Genomic DNA, 27,350 nt, shown 5'->3' with positions numbered 1-27,350 from the left:
ATGGCTTCTATCTGGAGAGAGTTCTAGCCACTACCACAACTTTTGGTGGAGTTCTAGGTCTGAATCTTTTATAGTCTAATTGCTCTTCTAAGCCACAGCTCCTTTTCCGTTTTCTAGAGCATCCAGAGCTTGTGTGGGCTAGGGGCCTAGGGCTTACTGAGATGGCAGACTGGTTAGGACACCCAGACCTTGCCATTATCTGTGCTGTCAGGGTGAGGAGGAGACATAATCCATGGTATGTGCCTATTCCTCTGATCCAGAGAGACTTCCAGCAGCTCTCCCAGGTTGGCAAGGTTCTAGGGCTGGTTCCTTTATATTCTAGTTGCCCTTTTATTTTTTTTTTAATTTTTTAATTTTAGTTTTTTTCTTTCATACTGAAATTTTAATTTTGATATAAATGTATCAATCTTTTTATTTATGACATTTTCTTTTTTTAATATGAAATTTATTGTCAAATTGGTTTCCATACAACACCCAGTGCTCCTCCCAACAGGTGCCCTCCTCAATGCCCATCACCCTCCCTCCCCCCCTCCCACTCCCCAACAACCCTCAGTTTATTCTCAGTTTTTAAGAGTATTATGGTTTGGCTCTCTCCCTCTTTTTTTTTCCCCTTCCCCTCCCCCATGGTCTTCTGTTAAGTTTCTCAGGATCCACATAAGAGTGAAAACATATGGTATCTGTCTTTCTCTGTGTGACTTATTTCACTTAGCATAACACTCTCCAGTTCCATCCATGTTGCTACAAAAGGCCAGATTTCATTCTTTCTCATTGCCAAGTAGTATTCCATCAACTGATGAATGGATAAAGAAATTGCAGTTTAAAAAAATTTTTAATGTTAGTTTTTGAGAGAGAGAGCATGAGTGGGGGAGAAGCAGAAAGAGAGGGAGACACAGAAAGTGAAGCAGGCTCCAGGCTCTGAGCTGTCAGCCCAAGCCCAACATGGGGCTCGAACCCATGAACCATGAGATCATGGCCTGAGCTGAAGTCTGACACTTAACCAACTGAGCCACCCAGGTGCCCCACTAGTTGCCCTTTTAGATCTCAGCTTTTTTCTGTCCCCCAGAACCCTCAGTACTATTCTCCCCACTGCAGTTCCCAGCCTTGAGGGTGGGGGTTCATTACCATGTTTCCATCTCTTTTCCTGTCTTCCATATGTTTTATGTTTTATTGTGCAGAATCTGTTTAGTCATCCCTTAGTTCTTCTTCAGGAGGAATTGCTCTATAAATAGGCCTAGATTTGATGTGTCCCTAGAGAAGGTGAGTCGGGGTATTCCCGTGGATTGGAAACTCAGTTTTGTTTCAGGAAATAGTCTTTCCTTAGAAATTAAATGATAGGCTCCCTTCATTTGTTTCTCCTTTGAATTTTGAAAGGTCTCTCTGTACTCAGGTAATGTTAGATTGCACGAGAACAGCTCTGGGCCCCTCTGGTTGAGTGTGAGTGAAAGCACTGTGGTTTTGCAGGTCTCTGTGTGCAGCCTCTCCAGCATGATGTCAGGAGTGAGGATGCTAGTATTAATTCATATATTTATAGTCAAATATATATTAACTTTCATACTCCCAGTATGAACCAGTTGAGCCCTTCATGTCAATATTACTTTGCAAATAGGATTTTATAAAAAAAAAAAAACAAAACAAAACAGAAAGGAGTTTCACTTTCCATATACAGAACACACAAAGCTTAACTTCCGGGCCAACCTCACCGTAGACATCCCTCTGCTTATGATTTCAGGGTAGGAGTTTATGCCTGATGCTTCGTGTGCCTTTCAACAGGTTTATATCCTTGGCTTTCCTCTTTTTGCTTCCCAAAGGATCAGGTTTTTAAAAACAGCATTTACAGAGAAGTTTGAAGCCTTGTGGATAAAGTACCATACCGACTACAAGGTATTATTACTATTCAAGACAGAAGAAATATCCCTTCACCTTGTTTTTATGTTTGTAGTAGGTCATTCTGGTATTTCCATGGTCTGAAGGCAAAGTCCATCTAAGATTGCCAGAAGGTCTTTAATTTCAAGCATTTTACTCAGGAACTGCCTCATCTGAAGCTGTAAAACTTTAATCCATAATAAGCCTTGCAGTTGACAGTGCTGGTAATTATCACAGTTGTAAGCAAGAAAAGAAAAAGCCACACAAACCACATCCTCAAAAACACTTATCCATGAAGTAAGAATTAACTTTGTGCTGTCCCATTTATAGTGACTTATAAGTCTTTCTTTAAAGTACTTCGGCAGTTTTTTGATACTAAGAATATTTGAAAGTTGTTATTTCAGAAACTGCACCTCACTTTGATGTGCTTCAGATGCTCTTTTTGTGCGACCAAACTAATTTGGCAGATGATAGAGTTATACTACATTAGTAAAACACCCCCAAAGTTTGTTTTCGATTCCTGCTTTCCACCAAACACTGGAGATCATCAGCAATTAGTAAGTAAATATTCAAGAAGTCTTTGACTACGAGCATTGCCTGGTGAGTCTGAAATGTCAGGTCCTTTCTGCACATCTGCTCTTTAAGCCCACAGATATTTTCTTACCTTCGAGTAGGACTTTTGTGATGTTTCTTCAGGGCTTATATGCACACCGTCAGTGCATTCTTCTGTCAGCTGTTCTCTCAAAGCCCCGGAAGTATTGTCACCAACTTCCCTCAAGGTGCGGACATTGTGCATCTCCTTCAAGAGTAGGAAAAGGCCCCTGCTCTGTGACTCTCCTCCCTAACAGCATTCAGATTCACTGCATCCTTAATTACCATGATCTTTTCACCCCCTCAGGCTTCTCAGCTTACAAGACCTAGAAAGGGTTTGTCTTGTATCACTTGGCCTTTTCTGTGATTGCTTTCATATGTACTTATTCTGATTCCTTCACATTGAGAAACAAGTTTTGTTCTTTTCCTTTTTTATATTTTCCCACAGAATGCCAAGGTCCTGAGTGGGGGTAGTGCAAGAAAAAGAAATGTCCCAGAGTAAATTATATTGGCTGGCTGTGACATGTCCGCCAGATTCTGGAGATAGCTGCCGGGGAGAGGCGGTTCATCCTCAGCAAGTACCCTCCCCTGGGGTTCATCTTGTGCCCACTACAGCCCTGTGAACTCTCTGCCTTCATCTCCAAATCATTCCTTGTCTCTCCACATTAAAACTTGTGTTGCTTCCAATGACCTCGGCTAACAATCTTAGAGGAACTACACGATAAATAGCACATGGCGATTAAGATGTATTGTTCTCAGCACTAATTTCCCAAAACAGGGTACTTGGACGGCCCTCATTAATCGGTTTGTAAAAATTCACCTGGGCTTTTGTCGACGATTCATGGGTTGGGGAGTATCCTATTTAGCAAATAGAAAGGAGGTCCAAAGAGTCTTGTGAAACAACCCACCAAAAAAAGGCTTTTATAGGCCGAAAGGGGGCAAGACCTAGAAAGAGTGTATTGTTGTAGGCCTGGTTGCTTTTGTCGAGCGTCTGTCAAGCACCTTACCACGCTAGTGCTGACCAGGTAATTCCAGGTTGACTGCTTAAAGGTCACGTGCCTGGGAGAGGCTGAAACTACAGGTAGGTTAGATAGTAAGCCTTGGTTTGCTGTTGTGAGCTGCACACGGTTGCCTCTTACTTGGGGCCTTTTGCCTCCTTTTTAACAACCCTCCCTTTTTTGATCAGACTCTCAGTTTAGCTGAGAAATGTGGTCAAAATGTAAGGGATTAGCATCACTGCCAGCAACCACCCTGAAGTTCTCATAGGCTTCTTGATCCCTTGTGTGGTGTTCCCACGCTATGACTTTAGGTTCCAATTTCTAAGTTGGTCATTCTCTGTGCTCCTTTTCTGATGTTCCAGTCTTAGGGAGCCACCACTGGTGGCTAGTGGCTGCAAACATGCATGTCAGCCTTGGAGAGAATACAGAGTGCCAGAGAACCTACTATGATTCCCTTTGTTGCCCTGGTCCTCAAGACTGAAACAAATTAAAATCAAAGACTCCAAAAGTCAAAGTCAAAGAAAGACCCTATTGACAGAGTCCCCTTCTCAAGCTGAGGGTAACTAAGTTTCAGCTTCCCCCAAAGTGCATCAGGTGGTTTCAGCCAGGGAAATAGGGCCCTGCCAAAGGACACAAACCCTGAAGGCATCTTGCAAATTCCTGTTTGAATATGTGGCTTGGGACTGGAAAGGTGACGACCAGAGACCAGTAAAATGTTCAGGGTATATAGACCACATAGGCAGTTTGATTCTAGTTACCTTTGCCTTGTGTCCCTTTCTTTGCCTAGAGCCTGAATACAAAGTTCTCCAAGTTTGGGGTTAACCATAGAGCTAGGGAAATGATCAAAGTTTTTGATGCCAAATCCTGCGGTCTGAAAGATTACCTCCACCCCTTAGCAATGGACTAGGAGATATGGATGATGTGGTTTTCTCTCCAGGGCAGTGCTGTAGTGAAAGAAAAAAAGAGAAGAAAGGATTTTACTTAAAGTATGAAGTCTTGGCCAGGTGTCTGGGATGAAGTAGTCTACATGGATGTCAAGCTACTCCTCTTCCTCATTAATTTGATTTATATACCAAGAGATGTCAGGCAAAGTTTTCTTTAGCTGTGAAATATATGCTTCAGGTTCTAGTCCCTGAAATTCGTCTGCTATCTGGGTAGGGAGGAGGAGATGATATAATCCCTTCCATGAAGATTCGAGATCAGTCTTTGTTCTTAGTGGTTCCAAATTCTTAAGAAGGGTTGGAGCAAACTGGAAATGTTAGTTTTGACAGTCGTAGCCAGATATTTAAGGAAGCTTGGGCGCCTGGGTGGCTCAGTCAGTTGAGTGTCTGACGTTGGCTCGGGTCATGATCTCATGGTCTGTGAGTTCAAGCATCGGGCTCTGTGCTGACAGCTCGGAGCTTGGAGCCTGCTTCAGATTCTGTGTCTCCCTCTCTCTCTGCCCCTCCCCCACTCATGCTGTCTCAAAAATAAACATTAAAAAAATTTTAATAAAAATTTTTTAAAAAGATATTTAAGGAAGCTAGAATAACTCAGGACCCAGTCTAGTTCATAGATACACAACAAAATCTCAAATACAAGTAACAAGACTAGAATCTAATATCCACAAAGATCCAGATACAATTTCTCCAATTACCCTCATTTTTACATCAAAGATAATCACAGTGAAATGAATTTGTTTGCATTAAATTTGGCCTAGTTATTTACATAAGTGCAGGAAGAATGGTAATTGACCATATACGCTCTTTTCTCCTTTTTGTTTTTTATTTTTATTTATTTATTTTAAATATGAAACTTATTGTCAAATTGGTTTCTGTACAACACCCAGTGCTCATCCCAACAGGTACCCTCCTCCATGCCCATCACTCACCCTCCCCTCCCTTCTACCCCCCATCTACCCTCAGTTTATTCTCAGTTTTTAAGAGTCTCTTATGGTTTGGCTCTCTCCCTTTTTTTTTTCCTCCCCTCCCCCATGGGTTTCTGTTAAGTTTCTCAGGATCCACATAAGAGTGAAAACATATGGTATCTGTCTTTCTCTGTAGGACTTATTTCACTTAGCATAACATTCTCCAGTTCCATCCACGTTGCTACAAAAGGCCATATTTCATTCTTTCTCATTGCCATGTAATATTCCATTGTATATATAAACCACAATTTCTTCATTCATCAGTTGATGGGCATTTAGGCCCTTTCCATAATTTGGCTATTGTTGAAAGTGCTGCTATAAACATTGGGGTACAAGTGTCCCTATGCATCAGTACTCCTGTATCCCGTGGGTAAATTCCTAGCAGTGCTATTGTTGGGTCATAGGGTAGATCTATTTTTAATTTTTTGAGGAACCTCCACACTGTTTTCCAGAGCGGCTGCACCAGTTTGCATATAAGCTCTTTTTAAAGACTTTTTGCTGGAGCTTTTCTTTTTTTTTTTTTCACATTTCATGTTTTTTATTTATTTATTTTTATTTATTTATTTACTTATTTAATATGAAATTTATTGTCAAATTGGTTTCCATACAACACCCAGTGCTCATCCCAACAGGTGCCCTCCTCAATACCCATCAGCCACCCTCTCCTCCCTCCCACCACCCCCCCCACCACCACCCCCCCCCCACCATAAGAGACTCTTAAAAACTGAGAATAAACTGAGGGTTGATGGGTGCTGGAGCTTTTCATATAGAATGTCAGACTGAACTCTTAAAAACCTTTGAAGCCAGGAAGCTAAACCAAAGATTCACCATCAGATTTTACCTGCAAAACCATTCTAATCAAAGCTATTATGATATAGCCAATGTTTTCAATTGTGCAGAATCTTACTGAACTTACGTAACTAACTATACTGTCATGAAATAGATACTCAAGAGTTTCCCAGTGCTGGAAGGATCTGGTTGGAAGAAAAAAAAAACCAAAGATACACTTTACCAAGTTGTTGTAAGTCATAAATAGCTTCGCAGAAAAAGTTTTCTCAAATCTGGAAAAATAAAACATTCATGAACCAACAGTGTTTCAAACGAGCAGTCATAAAACCATAATCCCCCTCCTGAGTTCATTCAGTCCCCTGATAGTAATTCTTGTTCTGCTTGAATCTAGCTTTTTCCATTAGTGCTGGAAATCCTTAACCAGTTCAGTTTTATGATGTTGAAGTCCTTTCCATGAATCTCCTCAAGGATGAAGAATTTTTGCAGGAACACTTTTAGTGTCCATGGATAGAAACCTGATGAGAATTCATTATAACAGAACTGACAAGGATATATGGTTATTTTGTGCTATATGAAATTATGGCTAGTCATATTATACCTGAGTTTTAGGAATTTCATATAACTTTTGGGACACTTACAACACATCCTTATACAAATATAACTAAGCTTATTGTTGGACAGTTCTTCCCAGGTAATTCAACGTAACCAAATAAGCCTAATCAATATTTCACTATCTTACTTTTAACAGAATGTGAACAAATTCTTTGTGATTTTCTATGGACCCCTTCAAAATTCCCCTTCCAAAGTTAGTTGGGTCAAAAAGGCTTCGTTTAGAATTTGACTTTTGAAAGTTTGTCAGAAATCGGATAATTTTTAAAGTTTTTATTTAAATTTCAGTAACTATATTCATAAGCTGGCTAATCTGAAGATACTGATAACAAAAGTCCACAATTGCTTACTACTTAGTTTTCACTAGAAGCTAAGGATTCTAAGACCTAGGAATTTTAATACATGTAATTAAGACTGCTGAAATAAGAAACACAACTCTGTATGCAAGAAAAATATCATCTGTGTTTTATGTTGAAGGAAAAGAAAGTAATTTTGTCCTAACCTGAGACTGGTTATTTAGAGAAGGAACACTTAGGACAAAATCTGGATGTACAGAGTAAAGTTGCAGTGAGGGAAGCCTTAGAAGGGAACTGTGCAGTCAGTGCTGGCTAAGAGTGGAATAAATTTAACTAAATGACTTTTTTTTTTTGCAACGTTTATTTATTTTTGGGACAGAGAGAGACAGAGCATGAACGGGGGAGGGGCAGAGAGAGAGGGAGACACAGAATCGGAAACAGGCTCCAGGCTCAGCCATCAGCCCAGAGCCCGACGCCGGGCTCGAACTCACGGACCGCGAGATCGTGACCTGGCTGAAGTCGGACGCTTAACCGACTGCGCCACCCAGGCGCCCCAACTAAATGACTTTTAATATAAAAAATATACTGATACAAAGTTAAAATTTTTGTTTTCTCTTTGTTAAAAGTTTTCTTAAACTATTAATCTGCTTTTAATAAATTGACATTATAAATTAAAAAAAGAAAGAAAGCTTGTCAAAAATCTCAAAAGGGTTTAAAAACACTTGGTCACATAGGATCATAGATGAGAAAAAAATGGAGTCTTCCCTATGAAAAAACCTAAGGTTAGTGTTTTGCAACTATTTAACTCTCTTGTCACTATGGTTAGATGAATACTATTGTTTAAAAATTTTTTTTTCAACGTTTATTTATTTTTGGGGACAGAGAGAGACAGAGCATGAACGGGGGAGGGGCAGAGAGAGAGGGAGACACAGAATCGGAAACAGGCTCCAGGCTCTGAGCCATCAGCCCAGAGCCTGACGCGGGGCTCGAACTCCCGGACCGCGAGATCGTGACCTGGCTGAAGTCGGATGCTTAACCGACTGCGCCACCCAGGCGCCCCACTATTGTCTTAAAGTAATCAAACATCTGATAAAACAACAGGAAACATAGGAAATTATTTTAAGAAGACACAAAATCTTTGTTTTCTAGGCATATTACTTAAAAAGGTAAAGAAAAAAATGTTTACGATCTCTTCTCCAGAAAACTTTCCCTTTTTAACAAAGAGAAAAGCAAATTCTAATTTTGTACTAGCTTACTTTTGATATTAAAACTCATTCAACTTAATTAAATTCATTCCAATCTTAGCCAGTTCTGACCACGGCTATAATTCCTTTCCACAAAACTTAGAGGCTTTAATTACATATATTAGAATTTTTAACCCTAAAAACTGACTTTTTAGTGCAAATAAACAATTATATGTTGTCTTTTACACTAGCATTTAGTGAATTGGCAGACTTAAACTTTTTATAATTTCTAGAAATGCATGCTTTCTCAAGTTAATATCTCAGCATGGCACAAAATATACTTAATAAGCCCAAATATCTCCAGTCCCTCTGTAAAAGCAAGCCCAAAGTAGATAAACCTATGTTCAGCAATTACTGTTCTAGTATTTTGTCTTATTTGGAAATGATCTCAATATTTAATGACTATTCACTATTTAATTTAACTTACCAAACTTTTTAAGATGTCATGTTACCAAAAAGATTGGGAAAACTATTTTTAAAATTCATCTAAAAACATTTATTTTGCTTACATGTATTTAATTCACTTGTTCTCAATAATTACATTTAGATCATTTATGAAAATTTCAACATACCAGCTTTTATATTTTTTGCTGACAAGCTTTCTAATAGAAAGGCAGTGAACTTATTTGACTAGTAAACCCAGGCAGAATAAAAGTTGTATGTCTGTGTCATATTCAATGTTGACAATGCTAAAGACATGTCTATTTTTTTAAAAATGTAAACATTTATTTATTTTGAAAAACAGAGATACAGAGTGCGAGCAGGGGAGGGGCAGAGAGAGAGGGAGACACAGAATCTGAAGCAGGCTCCAGGCTCTGAGCTATCAGTACAGAGCCAGACATGGGGCTAGAATTCACGAACCACGAGATCATGATCTGAGCCAAAGTCAGACACTTAATGGACTGAGCCACCCAGGCGCCCCATAAAGACATGTCTATTTTAATTACACCCACAAACTTAGTTTTAATAAGTATGTTCCCAGCACATGTGAACGTAAAAAGCATTTGGGTTAGTTTCTATTATATCTCTGAGAATTTTAGGAACACTTTAATTCATAAAAGTGCTTATTTTCCTTGAAGCCAATTAAATAGAGCTCTTTTACAAATTAGTTGTAGCATTACCATCCTGAGGAAGAAAAATTCCACACATCTACCAAAGCATATATTTAGACACACATCAGCATACAGACATACGTAAACAGAGAGACTTTAATAACTTCCATCTAAAATGACTGGATTTTAAATGAATCCATGAATCAGGTACAGTACAAAGCTCACTAGTTATAAAGAAGTTGGATCCAAGTTGTTTTTCCTGGTAGACATAGTAATCTGCTCAGATGGCTAAAGGTTTTTACTAATGTTTGTGCAGGACACATCTATTCCATTTGAATTGATGTTGAGGAATTTGTATAGGACCTTTGAGAACACTGTTTTTCCTGGTGTCCCAGATAATTGACATAGGGCCACTGTTTTGATGAAGGACCCCTAGAGGAGTGATGTGGGAAGGGCCCAGGTGTTATGTCAGGTGCCTGGCCTTGGAGCTTCTGTAGCTATAAGGACAATATCTTGGTGGACTTTTGTTTGCGGTCTTGTTCCAGAGTCCTTTCAAAGTGCTCAGCTATGGTCACAAGTTCAAACTGGTGTCCCCCATCCCATTTGCTGCCTTTTGTTTAATCTACTAATCTTAGGAGATAATGCATGTACAAACAGGGAAGCTAGAGCAGTTTGGGTGCCCATATTTATTGTTTGGAACCTGGAATGCCATAGGAAGAGAGCTTCCAGACCGGCTTTAAAGTCTGCCCCAGATTCCTCTTTGGTTTGTTTGCATGTATGAATGATAGACCAATCAACGTGGGCCTGGAAGATTCCAAGAATGACTTTTAAGACATCAGTTGCTACCCTGCCAGCTTTTTCTGGTCCATGAAGGGACCATATTGAAAGGGGACCATCTTGGATATCATCCTTGGGTCACATGATCCTGCTTCTTGGATCTACTTTTTCCGACCAGCATGTGCACAAGCGGATAAAGATCTGGAAGCCCGACCTGATGACTCTAAATTGTTCAGAAACTTTTGGGTACCCTCCCCGGGTTTAGGAAATCCTTTGTCTATGGACATTCCAGTTTTGACCAAGGAATGAAAGACACCTGAGGAAGGTTTCTTACCACCTTGGGTAGCTCTATTTTAAAAAGTAACTGTTTAGGGGCACCTGAGTGGCTCAGTCAGTTAAGCATCTGACTCTTGACTTTGGCTCAGGTCATGATCTGACAGTTCATGAGTTCGAGCCCCATGTCAGGCTCTGTGCCGACAGTGTGGAGCCTGCTTGGGATTCTCTCCCTCTCTGCCTCTCCCCAGCTCATGCGTACCTTTTCTCTCTCAAAATAAATATGTTTAGAAAAAACCAAGTAACTATTTAATAGTCTCTTCAGAGTGAAGAAGCAGTTCAAACTGAGGACCAATGGACCATAAATACCCAGGCAAAAGAGGTCAGGGGAGTCCTATCAGTTTTATTATCTTTTTTTTTTTTTTAATTTCTGGCATCCCTTGTGTCTTTTTCATTAGCCTTTTGCAATAATTTTTTTAAAAAGCAATTTTGGAATCTTGAGGCCTTTGGGAAGGTTCTGCATATAAATGAAAATAGGTATTCCATTCTGTTGAATCGGGGAGTTCTTTCTTTCAAGTGCGCTTCTTAAATGAACTGTCTTGACAAATTGCAATGCTTCCCATAATGGTCGCCGTCGTAATTCTAGGTTGTCTTGTGTAAGATTTTGTCATTTTTGTCGATATTTATAGCTTCCAGGACCATAAGAGGTAGCATGCTTAACTTTTTAGAATTCAAGGATCTTTTTTGTTGTTGTTTTTCAAGTGAGCCTTTGGGTCTCTTGGCACCAAACTAACACCTAAGAGGAACGTGCTGCTGCTGGGTAGGGGTCGTGTGGTGTTTTTATAGTGCACCTCCCTGCATAGAGATTTTATCCCAGCATGGAAGCCTTTGCGTTATGTGGTGAGCATTCAAACAGGTAACATCCCTGTTAGGAGAGCAGAGCTGGGAGGAGCTTACCCAGGGCCCTCCAAAAGCGGGTGGGGAGGGGGACGCCAAAGAGTTCAGGGGTACCACATCTGTGTTTCGTGTGTCTGAATGCTGCCGGAAGTTTGCTTTGGATCCCATCCCTGCCACCAAATCTGTTAAAGATTCAACTGAACACATCTAAAGATCAAACCGGTTTTACCCAGGGATTCACGAATTAGGCAGCGTCCCGTCTAGCAAATAGGAAGGAGCTCTGAAGAGCTGTGTGAAATGGAGGCCCGTTACAGGCAGGAAGGAGACCAAAGGAAGTGTACTGTTTCAGGCAAGTCACTTTCCCTTGGAGGAAGGACAAGGATCTATCAGGCAGATTACCTCACGAGGCATGGCCGGGTAATTCCAGGCTCACTGGTTAGAAGTCACATTCCCGAGAGAGGCCGACCCTGCAGTGAGGCTAGATATTAAGTTTTAGTTTGCTCACATGGGCTCAGAAAAAGTGACTCCATTTTGGGTCTTCTCTTTTTTTAACAAAACTAAAGGCCACTTTGCATTTGAGGAGATTACACACACACACACTGAGGAAGGGAGAAGTGTGGGACTCTTTGCAAACAGGCAGTAGTTGAAAGTATAGGAATGTATGTGAGTTGTAATCAACCCACTGAGGAGGTTCAAGTACCAAAGCAAAGCACTGTCCCCCTCTTTAAGAAGTGCAGGAGCAAAGGTAAGTGACAGAGAAAGACCCCTCAGGGAGGGGAGGGGAGGGGAGGATCAGAGGAGTAGAATTAATGGAGAGGGAAGGCTTTCAAGAAAGAGGGGACTGTGTATACCGAGTGGTGGGGGGTGCTGCCTGGTTGTTCAGGAAGAACAGAAAGAGGCATCGCGCAGAAGGATGAAGGGCTAGGTCAGGTTACAGAGTCTTGAGTGAGTGGCGGGTGGGTAGACTCAGGGGTTATATCCGAGTCTTCCAGAAAGCATGTTTCTGAAAATGGAAGTTTGTGTGATTGCAGGGCTCTAGGGTTAGCAGAGAACCCTTGAGATGGAGGAAGAAGCCAGACAAAAGGGAGAAATTCATGGGGGGAAGATTTTAGAAAATGCAAAGCTTAGGGTAGGGTGTAGAGCAAACTCTGGTACAGAGAGGGGCACTTCTGAGTGACGAAGTGAGCACGGGAGGCAGGAGAGAACATTCGAGAGTGCACATCATGGTTGTGTCACTATGGTAAAGAAGGAAGCTGTCTCAGACTGGACACGACAGGGACAGGAATGAACAGTGCAGAGACATCGAAAGGCCCATAAAGTCCGCAGTGAGGTCAGCGATAAGGAGTCCTACAAGACAGAGCATGAACTGCAAGGTATCATCTGAGAGCCAGAGTTTGAGGAAAAGGTGCAGGATGGGAGGTGGCCAGGTGAAAACAGCCTTTGGACAAAGAAGTCGAAATCCATCCACATGCATTCTATATTCACAAGGATTTGCATTTATCCAGAATGTGAATGAGCTCTTAGAAAGCCTGAGTGTTCCATAGGCTAAGAGACACAAGCAGTAATTCTGCAGGAAACTATTACATTTTTTTCTAGAAGAGCAGTTACAAATATTTTAAGTGTAAATATAAATGTAAAAGTGGAAAGTAAATATAAATGTTTCTGGACATATTTTCAAGGAAGATTTCACATAGAACCCAAATGCTACCTTGTTTGTGTAAATTTCTACCTGTATAGGACACATAAACATTATAAGAATTTAGTAGAGCTTTACTAGTCCCCATATTCTTCTGTCATTATTTTATCAATCTTTGTATTAATTCCACATGAGGAAGAATCTTAAACATGTTTTTTTCTAGTCCTATATTAGCATCACTTTGTATGGCTAGCCTAGAACTAGTTTTTTTTTTTAATTAATAGACTAATTTTTAGAGCAGATTTAGGTTTACAGAAAAACTGAGTGGAAGGTAGATAGTCCCCCTTCCTCCCTGCCAGTCCCCCAGAGTTTCTCCAGTGGTACATTTGTTACAGCTGAAGAATCAATATTGATACATTATTCACTGAAGTCCATACTTTACATTAGGATTACTTCTTATATTGAACATCATATAGATTTTGATAAATCTATGACATGTATCCCCCTATTATGGTATCATTCGGAGCCACTTCACTGCCCTAAAAATCCTCTGTACCCTGCATATTCTTTCCTCCCTTACCTCCACCCCTGGCAACCACTGATCTCTTTACTGTCTCCATGAGTTTCGCCTTTTGCAAAATGTCACGTAGTTGGAATCATTCAGTATGGATGACTTTTCATACTGGCTCCTGTCGCTTAATGATATGAAAAGCCATGGAGGAACTTTAAATGCATGACTTTCCAGCTTATTTCATTGCTGAATTATATTCCATTGTCTGGATATACCACAGCTTGTTGATACATTCACCCACTGGGGGATATCTTGGTTGCTTATAGCCACTAACTTGATTTGCTATACTCATTTCTTTTTCTTACAATGACAGCCTCCATAGATAAGGCATTAGGGAAGAGGTCTAAGATGGCATTATATGAAGGTCTTGAATTCGTGTTCTTCCATGGACAGACCAAATCCACAGTTACATATGGATCATTTCCCTCTGCAGGAGATCTGAAAACTAGATGAATTGCTTTCCACAGCAAAGGATAAAAGGGCCCTGTTGAGATACAGTCTTGCAGAAACCTCACCCTCAGTTCAGCAACACATAATAGGGAGGGATCTCACCAGATAGGTACTTCTCACAAAGGAGCAAGGAATTGGCGTCCCACATCAGACACGCTAGTCCCTGGAATCTACACCGGAGAGAAGAACCCCCAGAACATCAGGCTTGGAAAACCAACAGGGCTGATAGCCAGGGTCCCAAAGTACTATGGGAAACCAAGACTCCCCTTTTGGAGGGCTCACACACAGTCTCACTCACCTCAAGATCCAGTGGGAAAACAACAACTATATGTGAGACAGATTCATTTGCTGATTTGGGGACATCAACTGGAGTAGAGGACAACTGTGACCCTCCGTGCAGATGGAGGCACTGGTAGAGGCCACTATCGCACTCTCCACATGGCCCATTAGCAAGGGCAGGCAGACTCTTACATGGCCCCCTTCCACCACCTGTTGGAACAGGTTGCAGCGAGCAGTCACAGTACATGCTGAGGCTGGAACGTGCAGATGGTTGCAGCTGTCCTTTGCTCCCTGCCTGGCGCAGGACTGTGCAAATGGTCATGGAGTTCTCCTGCTCTCCAGCTAAAGTCTGCAGATGCAGGCAGTTGTAAAACTCCCCTGCTGCCTTGAATGCCAGCGGTCACAGTGTTCTCCCACAACCTGCCAAAAGCCAGCACACGTGCACAGACAAGGCACTCTCCTGCTGCGTTACTGAAGCCCACAGTCATGTACAACCAAGGCATCTCCCACTGCCTTTCTGAGTAAGGAAGCTTTGGCCTTAACACATTAGACCAGATGGACTTGGTAGATATATCCAGAACACTCCACCCCAAAACAGGGGAATATGCATTCTTTTCAAGTGCACATGGAACATTTTCTAGCCTAGATCACATGTTTGAGGCCACAAAATAAGATTTAATAAATTTAAGATGACTGAAGTCATACCAAACTTCTTTTCTGACCACAATCGTATGGAACTAAAAATCAATTACAAGAAGAAAACTGGAAAAAACATGAACACGTAGAGGCTAAACATGCCTCTAAACAATGGGTCAATGAAGGAATCAAAGAAGAAATTTTAAAATACCTGGAGATAATGAAAGTGGGACACAACAGTTCAAAATATATGGGACACCCCTAAGGCAGTTCTAAGAGGGAAGTTGATAACAATATGGGACCACCTCAAGAGGAAAGAAAAATCTCAAACAATAAAACCTGACACCTAAAAGAACCTGAAGAAGAAGAACAAACAAAGCCCAGGGTTAGTGGAAGGAAATACTAAAGCTTACAGCAGAAATAATGAAATAAAGACAAAAAAAATATCAATAAAACTAAGAACTAGTTCTTTGAAAAGGTAGATAAAATTGATAAACTTTTGGCCAGCTGCAAGAAAAAAAGAGGGCCCAAATAAATCAGAAATGAAAGAGAAGTTACCAACACCACAGAAATACAAAGGATCATAAAAGACTACTACCAATCACTATATGCCAACAAATGGGACAACCTAGAAGAAATGGAAAAATTCCTAGAAACAGACAGTCTTCTGAGACTGAATCAAGAAGAACTAATATCTGATCAGACGGATGACAAGTAATGAAATAGGATCTTTCGTATTACTGATTCAAACACAAGTCCATGATCAGATGGCTAAAGTCCATGATCAGTCCTGATCAGAAATGGGCAGAGCACCTGAATAGACATTTCTTCAATTCAGAAATACAAATGGAGGCACCTGGGTGCCTCAGTGGGTTAAGCATCCGGCTCTTGGTTTCAGCTCAGGCCATGATCTCACGGTTTGTGGGTTTAAGCCCTGCATCAGGCTCTGTAACATTTCAAGAAGAGTTAATACCTATGTTTTTCTAACCCTTCCAAAAAACTGAAGAGGAAGGAACACTTCCAAACACATTTTGTGAGGCCAGAATTACCCCCATTCCAAACCAAAGACACCACAAAAAACAAAATTACATAGTTACAGAGAGGGAAGGAAGCAAACCATAAGAGACTCTTAAATACTGAGAACAAACTGAGGGTTGATGGGGGTGGGGGGAGAGGGGAAAGTGGGTGGGAGGGTGAAAGAGGGGAAGGGCACCTATTGGGATGAGCACTGGTTGTTTTATGGAAACCAATTTGACAATAAGTTGTTAAAAAAGAAAGAAAGAAAGAAAATTACAGGCTATGTCCCTGATGAACATTGATGCAAAAATTCTCAGCAAAATATTAGCAAACTGAATTCAAGAATACATTTTTAAAAATCATACACCATGATAAAGTGGGATTTATTCCAGAGACGCAGGATGGTTAACATCCACAAATTAATCAACATTAACAAAAAGGATAATAATCATATCAATACGGAAAGAGAATCTGATAATTTTCAACATCGTTTATGATTAAAACACTCAACCAAGTGGTTACAGAGGGAACGTAATATAACAAAGGTTATGTATGACAAACCCACAGCTATCATCATATTCAACAGTGAAAAGTTGAAAGTTTTTACTCCGAGACTGGGAAAAAGACAACAGTGTCCTCTTTCGTCACTTTCATTTAACCTCATGTTGGAAGCCGTAGTCACAACAATCAGACAAGGAAAAGATGTAAAAGGCATTCAAGTTGGAAAAGAAGTAAAACTATTTTCAGATAACATGATACTACACATACAAAAAAACCCTAAAAACTCCACCAGAAAACTACTAGAAGTAATTAATTCATGTAAAGCTGTAGGATATAAAAATTCAATATGCAGAAATCTGTTGATTTCTATACACCAATAATGAAGTTGTGGAAAGGGGAATTAAGACAATTCCACTTACAATTGCATTGATAAGAATAAAATACCTAGCGGGGCGCCTGGGTGGCGCAGTCGGTTAAGCGTCCGACTTCAGCCAGGTCACGATCTCGCAGTCCGTGAGTTCGAGCCCCGCGTCGGGCTCTGGGCTGATGGCTCAGAGCCTGGAGCCTGTTTCCGATTCTGTGTCTCCCTCTCTCTCTGCCCCTCCCCCGTTCATGCTCTGTCTCTCTCTGTCCCAAAAATAAATAAACGTTGAAAAAAAAATTTTTTAAAAAAAAATAAATAAAAAGAAAAAGAAAAAAAAGAATAAAATACCTAGGAATAAATTTAGCCAAGAAAGCAAAAGACCTGTACTATGACTAATACAAGACATTGATGAAAGAAATTGAAGATGACACAAATCAATAGAAACGTATTCAACTTATGGGTTTAAAAGAATTAATACTGTTAAAGTATTCATACTACCCAAAGCAATCTACAGATTCAGTGCAATTCCTACCAAAGTACCAATGGCATTTTCCACAGAACAACAAAAAAACTTTTAATTTTGGTAGGGAATCACAGAAGAACCCAATGGCCAAAACATCTTGGAGAAAGAACAACAGAGCTTGTGTGATCATGCTCCTTAAATTCAAGCTATACTACAAAGTCATAGTCATCAAAACAGAATGATATTGGCACAACACACACAGAAGAGAATAAAAAATAAAGAATACAGGAATAAACCCATACTTTTACAGTCAATCTTTGACAAAGGAACCTAGAATATACAATGGAGAAAAGAGTTTCTTCATTACATGGTGTTGGGACAACTGGACAGCTACACGCAAAAGAATGAAACCAGACCACTTTCTTACACCATGCACAAAAATAAGCTCAAAATAAAGTCTTAAATGTAAGTTAAACTACAAAACTCCTAGAAGAAAACATAGGCAGTAAGCCCTTAGATATTAGTCTGAGTGATATTTGTTTAGATCTGTCTCCTCAGATAAGGGAACAAGTACAAAAATAAATGAGACTCCCTCAAACTAAAGACCTTTTTCACAGAAAGGAAACCATGAACAAAAAGATAAGGCAACCTACTGAAGGGGTTCTACTGATGGGAGAAGATGTTTACAAATGATAACTGATAAAGGAATAGCATTCAAAATATATAAAGAACTGATACAACTCAATATCCAAAAAACAACCTGATTTTAAAAATGGGCAGAAGACACGAAAAGACATTTCTTCAATTCAGAAATACAGATGGGGTGCATGGGTGGCTCAGTCAGTTAAGCATCCAACTCTTGGTTTAGGCTCAGGTCATGATCTCACAGTTCAAGGGTTCAAGCCCTGCATTGGGCTCAGCACTGGCAGCACGGAGCCTGCTTGGGATTTCCTATCTCCCCCCACCCCCTCTGCCCCTTCCCTACTCATGCTCTCCCTCAAAACAAGCAAACATTAAAAAAGAAAGAAAGAAATACAGATAGCCAACAGACCCATGAAAAGCTGCTCAACATCACTCATCATCAGGGAAATGCAAATCAAAACCACAATGAGCTAGAACCTAACACCTGTCAGAATGGCTAAAGTCAAAAAGTCAAGAAATAACAAGAGTTGGCAAGGATGTGGAGAAAGGGGAACCCTTGTGTACTATTGGTAGGAATGTAAATGGTGTGGCCATTATGGCAAACAGTATGGTGGTTCCTCACAAATGTAAAAATAACACTGCCATAGGATCCAGTCACCTCTGGCTATTTATCCAAAGAAAATGAAAACATTCATTTGAAAAGATATAATAGTCAAGATATGGAAATAACCTAAGTGACCATCAATGGCTGAGTGGATAAAGAAGATGTGTATATGTATGTGTGGGGGGTGTGTGTGTGTAATGAACTACTACTCAGCTATAAAAAAAAAAAAAAGAATGAAACCTTGGTATTTACAACATGTTTGGACCTTGAATGTATTATGCCAAGTAAAATAATTAGAGAAAGACCAATACCACATGATTTCACTTTTACATGGAGTCTAAAAAAAAAACAATACAAAACCCAAACTCATGGAAACAGAGACTAGATTGACAGTTGACAGAGAGGAGGGGGATTAGCAGGGTGAAATGGGCAAAGGAGATGAAGAACTACAAACTTCTAGCTATGAAATGGATAAGTCATGGGGATGTAATGTACAGTATGGAGAATGCAGTCTATGATAGTGTATTATAAAGTGACAGATGGTAATTATACTTAGGTGACCATTTCACAATGTGTACAAGTGCTGAATCACTGTGTCGTACACCTGAAACGAATCTTGTGTGTTAATTTTATCTAGATAAATTTTTAGAAGTTTAAGTGTAGGAAGGAGCTGTTGCGATTTTGGGGGTCAACAGCTTCCCTCATATTGCAGCTAAAGAAATGGAGATCAATGGGGTGCCCGGGTGGCTCAGTCAGTTGAGCGTCCTACTTCGGCTCAGGTCATGATCTCACGGTCTGTGAGTTTGAGCCCCGTGTCGGGCTGTGTGCTGACAGCTCAGAGCCTAGAGCCTGCTTCGGATTCTGTGTCTCCCTCTCTCTCTGCCCTTCCCCTGTTCATGCTCTGTCTCCCTGTCAAAAATAAATAAGCATTTAAAAAAAATTTTTTTAAAGAAATGGAGATCCAAATATCAGCCTAGCTGATCACATCAATGCTCTTTTCTAAATCCTATCATCTGTCCAAAATTATTAGAAAAAATTGAGATTTCAAGGTGCCTAAACACCAAATCCAACTCACACCTCATTAGGGAAGTATCCTTTGCGTGATCTCAACCTTGGAACCAAGCAACATAGTGGGAGCTGTCTAGCACTCTGTACATATGAATATATAGGAACATAGAATATATTTAATGCAATAGTGGGCATGGTTGATTTGTCACATTTAAATGTTTTTACATATGGCATTGGCATCCATTGGTACTCTTGCTCTAGACTTTGCAGATGTTGGGGCCAGCCTTGCTCTGACTGTAACACAGATTAATGCTTTACACAGGAAAGGTTAATATGTAATCCATTCTTACACTATCCCAGGCACAGAGCTAAATAGGTATATTTTTTCATTTTAGTTTGGACGAGATGTTCTTTGTTCTCCAGGGTGCACCTCCCACCCTTTCCACTGGCTCAGTTAGGGTAGATCCCAAAGAGTCTAACTCTGTCTTATCCTATAATATTGGATATTACAGCATTTATTAAATATGCTTCACATAGGATACTCTGAAAGAGGCACTACTTTCTAATATTCCAGTCTTATTTCTTCAGACCATGCAGGTCTTCTCCATATATGATTTGTGACATTAACTTACTAGCCTTTGGAGGAAAGAAAGCTAGGATTGTTTCCTCCTTTTTCCAGAGATGGAGTCTATATTCCTGACCTCATTTGCATGATATTTGCCTACTTGCCAAGTTCTCCATTTTTTTTTCCAAAATTGCTCCTGGTTTGATAAGATTATGAATGTCTTTAGTGCCATTAAGTCCACATGCATCCAATAACATGTGCACATTTGGCAACTGTTCTCTTATTTATTCAGTGTTTGACTATATTGAATAGCAGTTAGCACTAAACAATGTCCCAGGCTCTTTATTTTCATTCTCTTAGTAAAAAGGATTTTTAATCCGGGCACCTGGTGGCTCCATTGATGGAGTGACTGACCCTTAATTTTGGCTCAGGTCATGATCCCAGGGTCGTGCCCCGCATCAGGCTCATGCCCCGCATCAGGCTCCTTGCTGAGTGTGGAGTCTGCTTGAGTTTCTCTCTCTCTCTCTCTCTCTCTCTCTCTCTCTCTCTCTGCTCCTCTCCCCTGCTTGTACTCTCTCTCTCAAAAATTTAAAAACTGAAAAATTTTTTGAAAAGGGATTATGATCATTCTTAAGGAGAAGGCAGCATAGAAGGCACATTATATTAATAAACCTTTTGAGTCTACCTTTGCAATTCCCCCCTCATGAATTCTAGAATATTCATTCACAGGGGCACCTGGGCAGCTCAGCTGGAGCCTGCTTGGGACTCTCGCTCTGCCCCTCCCCCACTCATGCTCTGTCTCTCTCTCTCTCTCTCTCAAAAAAAAATTACTTATTCACAAAATATCAATATTGAAAACAATATTTTTAAGGGACATGTGTTGACAGTTCTAGAACTCTTCACTTCTCTAAATGACATTTGTGTGTGCAAGCAGCCCCGTGGGGATTACACAACTACCTTTTTGAAATCTGTCTCTGTAATTTTAGAATCCTCTCTTTCCTATTAGGAATAGAGATTTTTATTTTCATGAGGCTTCCCTTTTTAGGTCTTTTCAGTTACTTTGGGTCTTCTTTGAAAGGATGACTCTATTTGTATCATTTTCATTAGAGGCGATGTTAAAAGTCTGTCATCAGAAGAAGCTCCTGCCCTGTGCCTGGCCCTTCCTTCATCAAAGTGTTTCACCTGCCATTTTCAACTTGGATGATCTACACCAGCCAGCACCTTGCTTTACATCAGATGCTTAATCTAAATTCCCACACCAGGGGCGCCTGGGTGGCGCAGTCGGTTAAGCGTCCGACTTCAGCCACGTCACGATCTCCCGGTCCGTGAGTTCGAGCCCCGCGTCGGGCTCTGGGCTGATGGCTCGGAGCCTGGAGCCTGTTTCCGATTCTGTGTCTCCTTCTCTCTCTGCCCATCCCCCGTTCATGCTCTGTCTCTCTCTGTCCCAAAAATAAATAAACGTTGAAAAAAAAATTTTTTTTAAATAAATAAATAAATTCCCTCACCAGCGCTACAGCTAACAATACTACTTTTGATCTCTCAGTGATTCGGACTTATTCCAGACCTCTTTGGAATGGATACATTGGCCAGACTGCAAGGCCCCAGCTATTTAAATTCTAGTTAACATACAGTGTAGTATTGATTTCAGGAGTAGGACCCGGTGATTCATCCCTTACATATAACACCCAGTGTTCATCCCAACAAGCGCCCTCCAGAATGCCCATCCCCCACACAGTCCATTCCCCCACACCCCTCCCCTCCAGTAAAACCCTATTTGTTCTCTGTAGTTAAGAGTCTCTTATGGGTTGCCTCCCTCTCTGTTTTTGTCTTATTTTTCCTTCCCTTCCCCTGTGTTCATCTGTTTTGTTTCTTAAGTTCTACATGTGAGTGACATCATATTTGTCTCTGACTTATAATTAAATCCCATTAATATGTTCCTGAATTATAAAGTTACACCAAAACATACTTTAAAAATTGGAAAATGCGTAAAAGTACTATAAAAAGAAGAGACTCATTCCAAGTTCTAATATTCAAAGGCACTCAAAAGGTAGTACTCAAATTTCTACTTCTATGTTCCTTTTCATCTTTTCTTAGTAACTAATTTAGAAACTAAGTAATTTAGTTTAATTAACTAAATCTAGTATTAATAATTTGGGGACTAAAATCTTCAGCAAAGTAGGCCATTTCTACATCAAAACCATATATTCCTAACTCGTCTTTTATGTTAAGACTCAGCCTGTTCCTGAGATTATTTTGTACTTGTGAATATATGTCTCAACATACATCTTCACATATATCATACATGTACAATAACTGTAGCTGTAAATGTAGTAACAGCTGACATTTATAGAGCATTCACCAGGTGCCAATCCAGGTTGCAGGTGTGTGAAGTATTTTAGCTCATTTAGCCTTTATAGCAACCCTACGAAGTAGACCATGTTATCACCCCCATTTTACAGATAAAGGAATTGAGGGGCTCCTAAGGGGACAAGCAACCCATCAAAGGTCAAACACCTGCCAAGCAGGGGACCCAGGGCTCCAATTCAGGCAGTTCAGTGGTGAAGTCCATAGGCCTCACTGCTACATCGCTTCTCAGTAGAGACCTTATCATATCAGGGGGAACCATTTTAAAATGCATGAAATGGAGTCCTGTTTATACTTTGTTATGAAAGAAAATAATTTGTTAGTTAATGCAAAAAGGCCCTGTGGGACAACGAAGCCAGGAAACACCTACTGAGCCGGAGTTCCCGTTGCAAGGTACAAACCTCTAGAAATTCAGGCACATTATTTCTGAAAGGTACTAATAGGTCTATTAAAGGCAGTGAATTTTACTAATTAGAGTTTATAGTAGAAATATAAACAACCCCTAATGAACGAGTTTGCAGGTCTGCAGAGAGCAATCTCTTTCCCCCACTCTCCCCACTCCATATTTAGACATAAAATGTACACAAATGATTATCTATTGGTTTCTTTGTTTTTTGAGGACGTATCCCTAATGAAAAAGGAAATAAGCCTGTTGTTATAGGATGTTTGAATTTATAGCTCAATATGGAAGAAAGCGATAGATACAGGACTCCAGATTTCAGAATTCCCCAGCCTTCTAAACTGTAGGCACACCTAAGAAATTGAGCGCTGGTGTGACCAAACTGACAGAGGGTGTAAAACTATACGGGTGAGCCCAACATCCAGTGTGCCCCACACATGTACCCACCGGATGCAAACTCTGTGCCTGCCGTGTTCTGAGCACACAGCTTGGGCAGCCCTGCCCCCAGCTCTGTGCCCTCCCAGACAGGAAGCGCCCCCATTTCCGCACGACCACAGAGCTGAGGATGTCAGCTCTCACGGGTTGTAATTCTCAACCAGAACCTTGCTTTAGGGCAACGATAAGTAGAAGTAAAAACTTCTGAGGTAGTTCACACTCTGAAGGGGACCCCACCCCTACTTCTGACACGAGTTACACTCTCCATGTGCTGAGTCTTAAGTAAAAATGATGGGAGTCACTAGGGGAGAGGTTCAAAGGCAAGGTCTTAAATTTAGACGAGAATTATTAAAGGAATTTGGCCTTGAATACCACTGAAATGAGTACATAAGATATTATCTAAAAAATGACTTTTTCTGGGGTGCCTGAGTGGCTCAGTCGGTTAAGCATTTGACTTCAGTTCAGGCCACGATCTCAGGGTTCATGAGTTCGAACCTCGCATTGGGCCTCAGAGCCTGGAGCCTGCTTCAGATTCTGTGTCTCCTTCTCTCTTGGCCCCTCTCCTGCTCATGCTCTGTCTCTCTCAAAAATAAACATTCAAAAAAAATCTTTTAATGACTTTTTCTAGTTCTTAGATTAGCAAAAATACTTAGATATTTTTATTCTTATGTACAATGTTTACTTCCTTTCCTTTTTCTCAGTATAAATTACTGTTACAGCTAAATTTTATATAGATATTTCATAAAGAAAATAAATGAATACAAAAGTACTTAGACATTGGAGTCTTCCTACAGTGAGCTCATATTTTTGTAAGAACATAGGAGAGCCAACTACAATGTTCCGTCAGCCAAGTAATGACATATTTGTGGAAACTGGAAAATATCCAGGACTTTGTACACATACCTACAGAATTCTTCGCAAAAATGCTAGGCTGTTTTGAATTTTTGAAAGTAGTTGATATATAATATTTAAGTGATCTTACAAGAATATAATAATACCATTTTTTAAAGCACCAAAAAAGAAAAAAAAACTACAGAGCATTGAATACCCATCTATCTACAGAATATCAGCATTGATTATTGTGCTCAGCTGTCAGAAAATCACAGCAAAGCAATACGTAACTGTGACTCTTGTTTCTGTGGTCTGGCATACAAACAGCCTGTATGCCATAGTTCCAATCGGGAAAGTTGATAAATAAATGTAATTGAATGGTATGTCAAATACTTTCTGGTTGGTCAGAGGTTCTTAAGGACTATTCAGTCAGTCACTTCTTCCAGTGGCCCCAATGTCCTTGTACTGTCAAACCGCAACTCAACTTACGTTCCTGACAGGATAGGTCAGGAAATATGCTCAGTGTTTTATCATTTCATTAATCAGTAGATGATGGAAGGACGCTCAGAGAACTCACACCGTAAAGACTACGAATAGTATAGACACGGGCCCTTACTGGAACATTCATTTTACAAATCCGTCCGTTTGAGTTAACAGCAACAGAGATTGCAAGGACCTTAATGGGTTTCGTCCTGCAGGGAACTAGCTAAGAGAGGCAACCTTCCTTTTGCAAATTTCGCTTTTCCACAGAGCTACTTGACAAAACGCTATGTTTTGGCCTCCTACTTAGGCAAAGTGAAAAAACTCACTGATTGAACTGGGGACAATAGCTCTACAGGTTGTCAGGCTCTACTCCTTTGTTTCTATTCTTTTCCAAAGTCAGAAGTGTTCTTCTTTAAGCAGGCCTGCTTGAGTTCTAAGAGAATAAAACTGCGTGATTCAGAAACAAAATAGAAAGACCAGGCAAAAAGTTATTTTCTTGGGGCGCCTGGGTGGCGCAGTCGGTTAAGCGTCCGACTTCAGCCAGGTCACGATCTCGCGGTCTGTGAGTTCGAGCCCCGCGTCGGGCTCTGGGCTGATGGCTCAGAGCCTGTAGCCTGTTTCTGATTCTGTGTCTCCCTCTCTCTCTGCCCCTCCCCCGTTCATGCTCTGTCTCTCTCTGTCCCAAAAATAAATAAATGTTGAAAAAAAAATTAAAAAAAAAAAAAAGTTATTTTCTTGCCATTTGATGTCTACTCAAAACAGTGCTAAGGCAAATTCTGCCCTAACATATTCTGATCTTCAGCCATTGGTGGGATTGATTTAAATGTTAAAGCAGTCAGGACCCTTGGGACACAGGGGTATCTGCCCCCAACCGATCGCCATGTTCTAGGAGCGTAACCAGGAGACTACTTACATGGGAGGAAGCCATCTGACCCCTATTGTACGACCTTCCTTGGGGTGGCATGGTGGGCCATAACACTTCCTCTCCTTTGAGGAGGGTTCTAAAGGAAGGCTCATTTCTATCCTTTTTTAAAAAAAAATTTTTTTTTTAATTTTTTTTTTCAACGTTTATTTATTTTGGGGACAGAGAGAGACAGAGCATGAATGGGGGAGGGGCAGAGAGAGAGGGAGACACAGAATCGGAAACAGGCTCCAGGCTCTGAGCCATCAGCCCAGAGCCCGACGCCGGGCTCGAACTCCCGGACCGCGAGATCGTGACCTGGCTGAAGTCGGACGCTTAACCGACTGCGCCACCCAGGCGCCCCTAAAAAAATTTTTTTAATGTTTATTTTTGAGAGAGGGAGAGAGAGAGTGCAAGTAGGGGAGGGGCAGAAAGAGAGGGAAACACAGAATCTGAAGCAGGCTCCAGGCTCTGAGCTGTCAGCACAGAGCCCGATGCGGGGCTCGAACCCACGGACCGCGAGATCATGACCTGAGCCGAAGTTGGACACCCAACCGACTGAGCCACCCAGGTGTCCCTAATTTTACTTCAAATATGCATTGTTTCGAAGACATCTCTGAAGAATTTTGCAAGCATCACATCCTCTTATAGGTATTTATCACCTGAGAAGCACCGCATGGATCTTATAATGTACTTAATAGTTTATTAATGTCATCTTTTTCCCCAAGGGAAAAAAAAATTAAATGTATGGTGAAAACCAGGGAGTGTTGAGGCTACTGAAGGGGAATTTCATCAGCACTTCTTGTTTCCCTGAGGTTGAGACTGAGGCCCAAGGATGATCACCCAGCCAGTCAGTGGTGGCACAGAGACCAGAATTTCTACTCCATGCTTGCTATCCCAGGAACTGCTGGCAAAGTCTAAGTCCAGGGCAGATTGGAGCACACTATCCCCCAGACCCTCACAACTTCAGTTCTGACTCACCAAAAGAATCGTGTGTGTTAGTTAATGTAGTTCCCGGTGTAAAGAGAGGTCCTTACTGGTGTGTGGGGGTCATAAGCCCCCCCCCCCGCCCCATCATTCCTCATTACCCTGCTTCACATTTTCTCTCAGCTCATGACCAGAAAAGATAGGACAGCATGGAGGAGACCTGGCTCTCTGCTTTCCTCTTTTCTGAGGAGTCCTTTTGCTGAGAAAGATCTGCTGGAGTTTGGTTTTTGACGTCATGCATTTTTTTTCCAGAAGATGTAATGAAAATTAAAGGCGGAATTACTCATATAGATGTCCAGCACCATTTCTGGAAGAGACAACCTTTGCTCCACTGTAATATTGCTTTTGCTTCTTTTTCAAAGATCAGTTGACTGTATTTGTGAGGGTCTGTTTCTAAACTCTGTTCCATTTGATCTGTCCATTCTTTTGTCAACACCACACCACCTTGATGACTATAGCTTTGTGGTAAGTCTTGAAGATGGGTAGTTCTGACCTCCAACTTTGTTCTTCCAAAAATTTTTTTGGCTGTTCTGGGTCTTTTGCCTCTGTGTAAACGTTAGAATCAGTTTATAGAGGTCCACAAATAATTCAATAGGATTTTGACCAGGATTTCACTAAACCTATAAGTTGGAAAGAATTGACATCTTGACAATATTATATTCCTATTGACGAACATGGAATCTCTCTCCGTTTATTTAGTTCTTCTGATCTGCTGGGGTCTTTTGATTAGCTTTTAAATTGTTTTGCTAGGACAACAGCTACTAATTATTAAGGGCATGCTGAATGCGAACCCTGAGTCAGTTTTCTACATGTATCATCTCATTTAATACTCATGACAGTCCTCTCGAGACAGGAATATTATCCCTCTGTTTTGCAAATAAAGAAGATAATGCTCAAGGGAGGTTAACTTCTCCATGG

At 40.7% G+C, this 27,350-nt stretch overlaps 1 protein-coding gene across 1 annotated transcript in view; it reads left to right on the top strand.

Moving 5' to 3' along the window:
- Positions 1-27,350, top strand: part of PRKCQ (protein kinase C theta) — a 185,563-nt gene that overhangs the window by 116,886 nt on the left and 41,327 nt on the right. The window lies entirely within an intron of this gene.

This window comes from Prionailurus bengalensis, chromosome B4 (assembly GCF_016509475.1).
Source record: "Prionailurus bengalensis isolate Pbe53 chromosome B4, Fcat_Pben_1.1_paternal_pri, whole genome shotgun sequence".
Taxonomy (NCBI): domain Eukaryota; kingdom Metazoa; phylum Chordata; class Mammalia; order Carnivora; family Felidae; genus Prionailurus; species Prionailurus bengalensis.
This window is presented reverse-complemented; position numbering and strand designations above follow the sequence as displayed.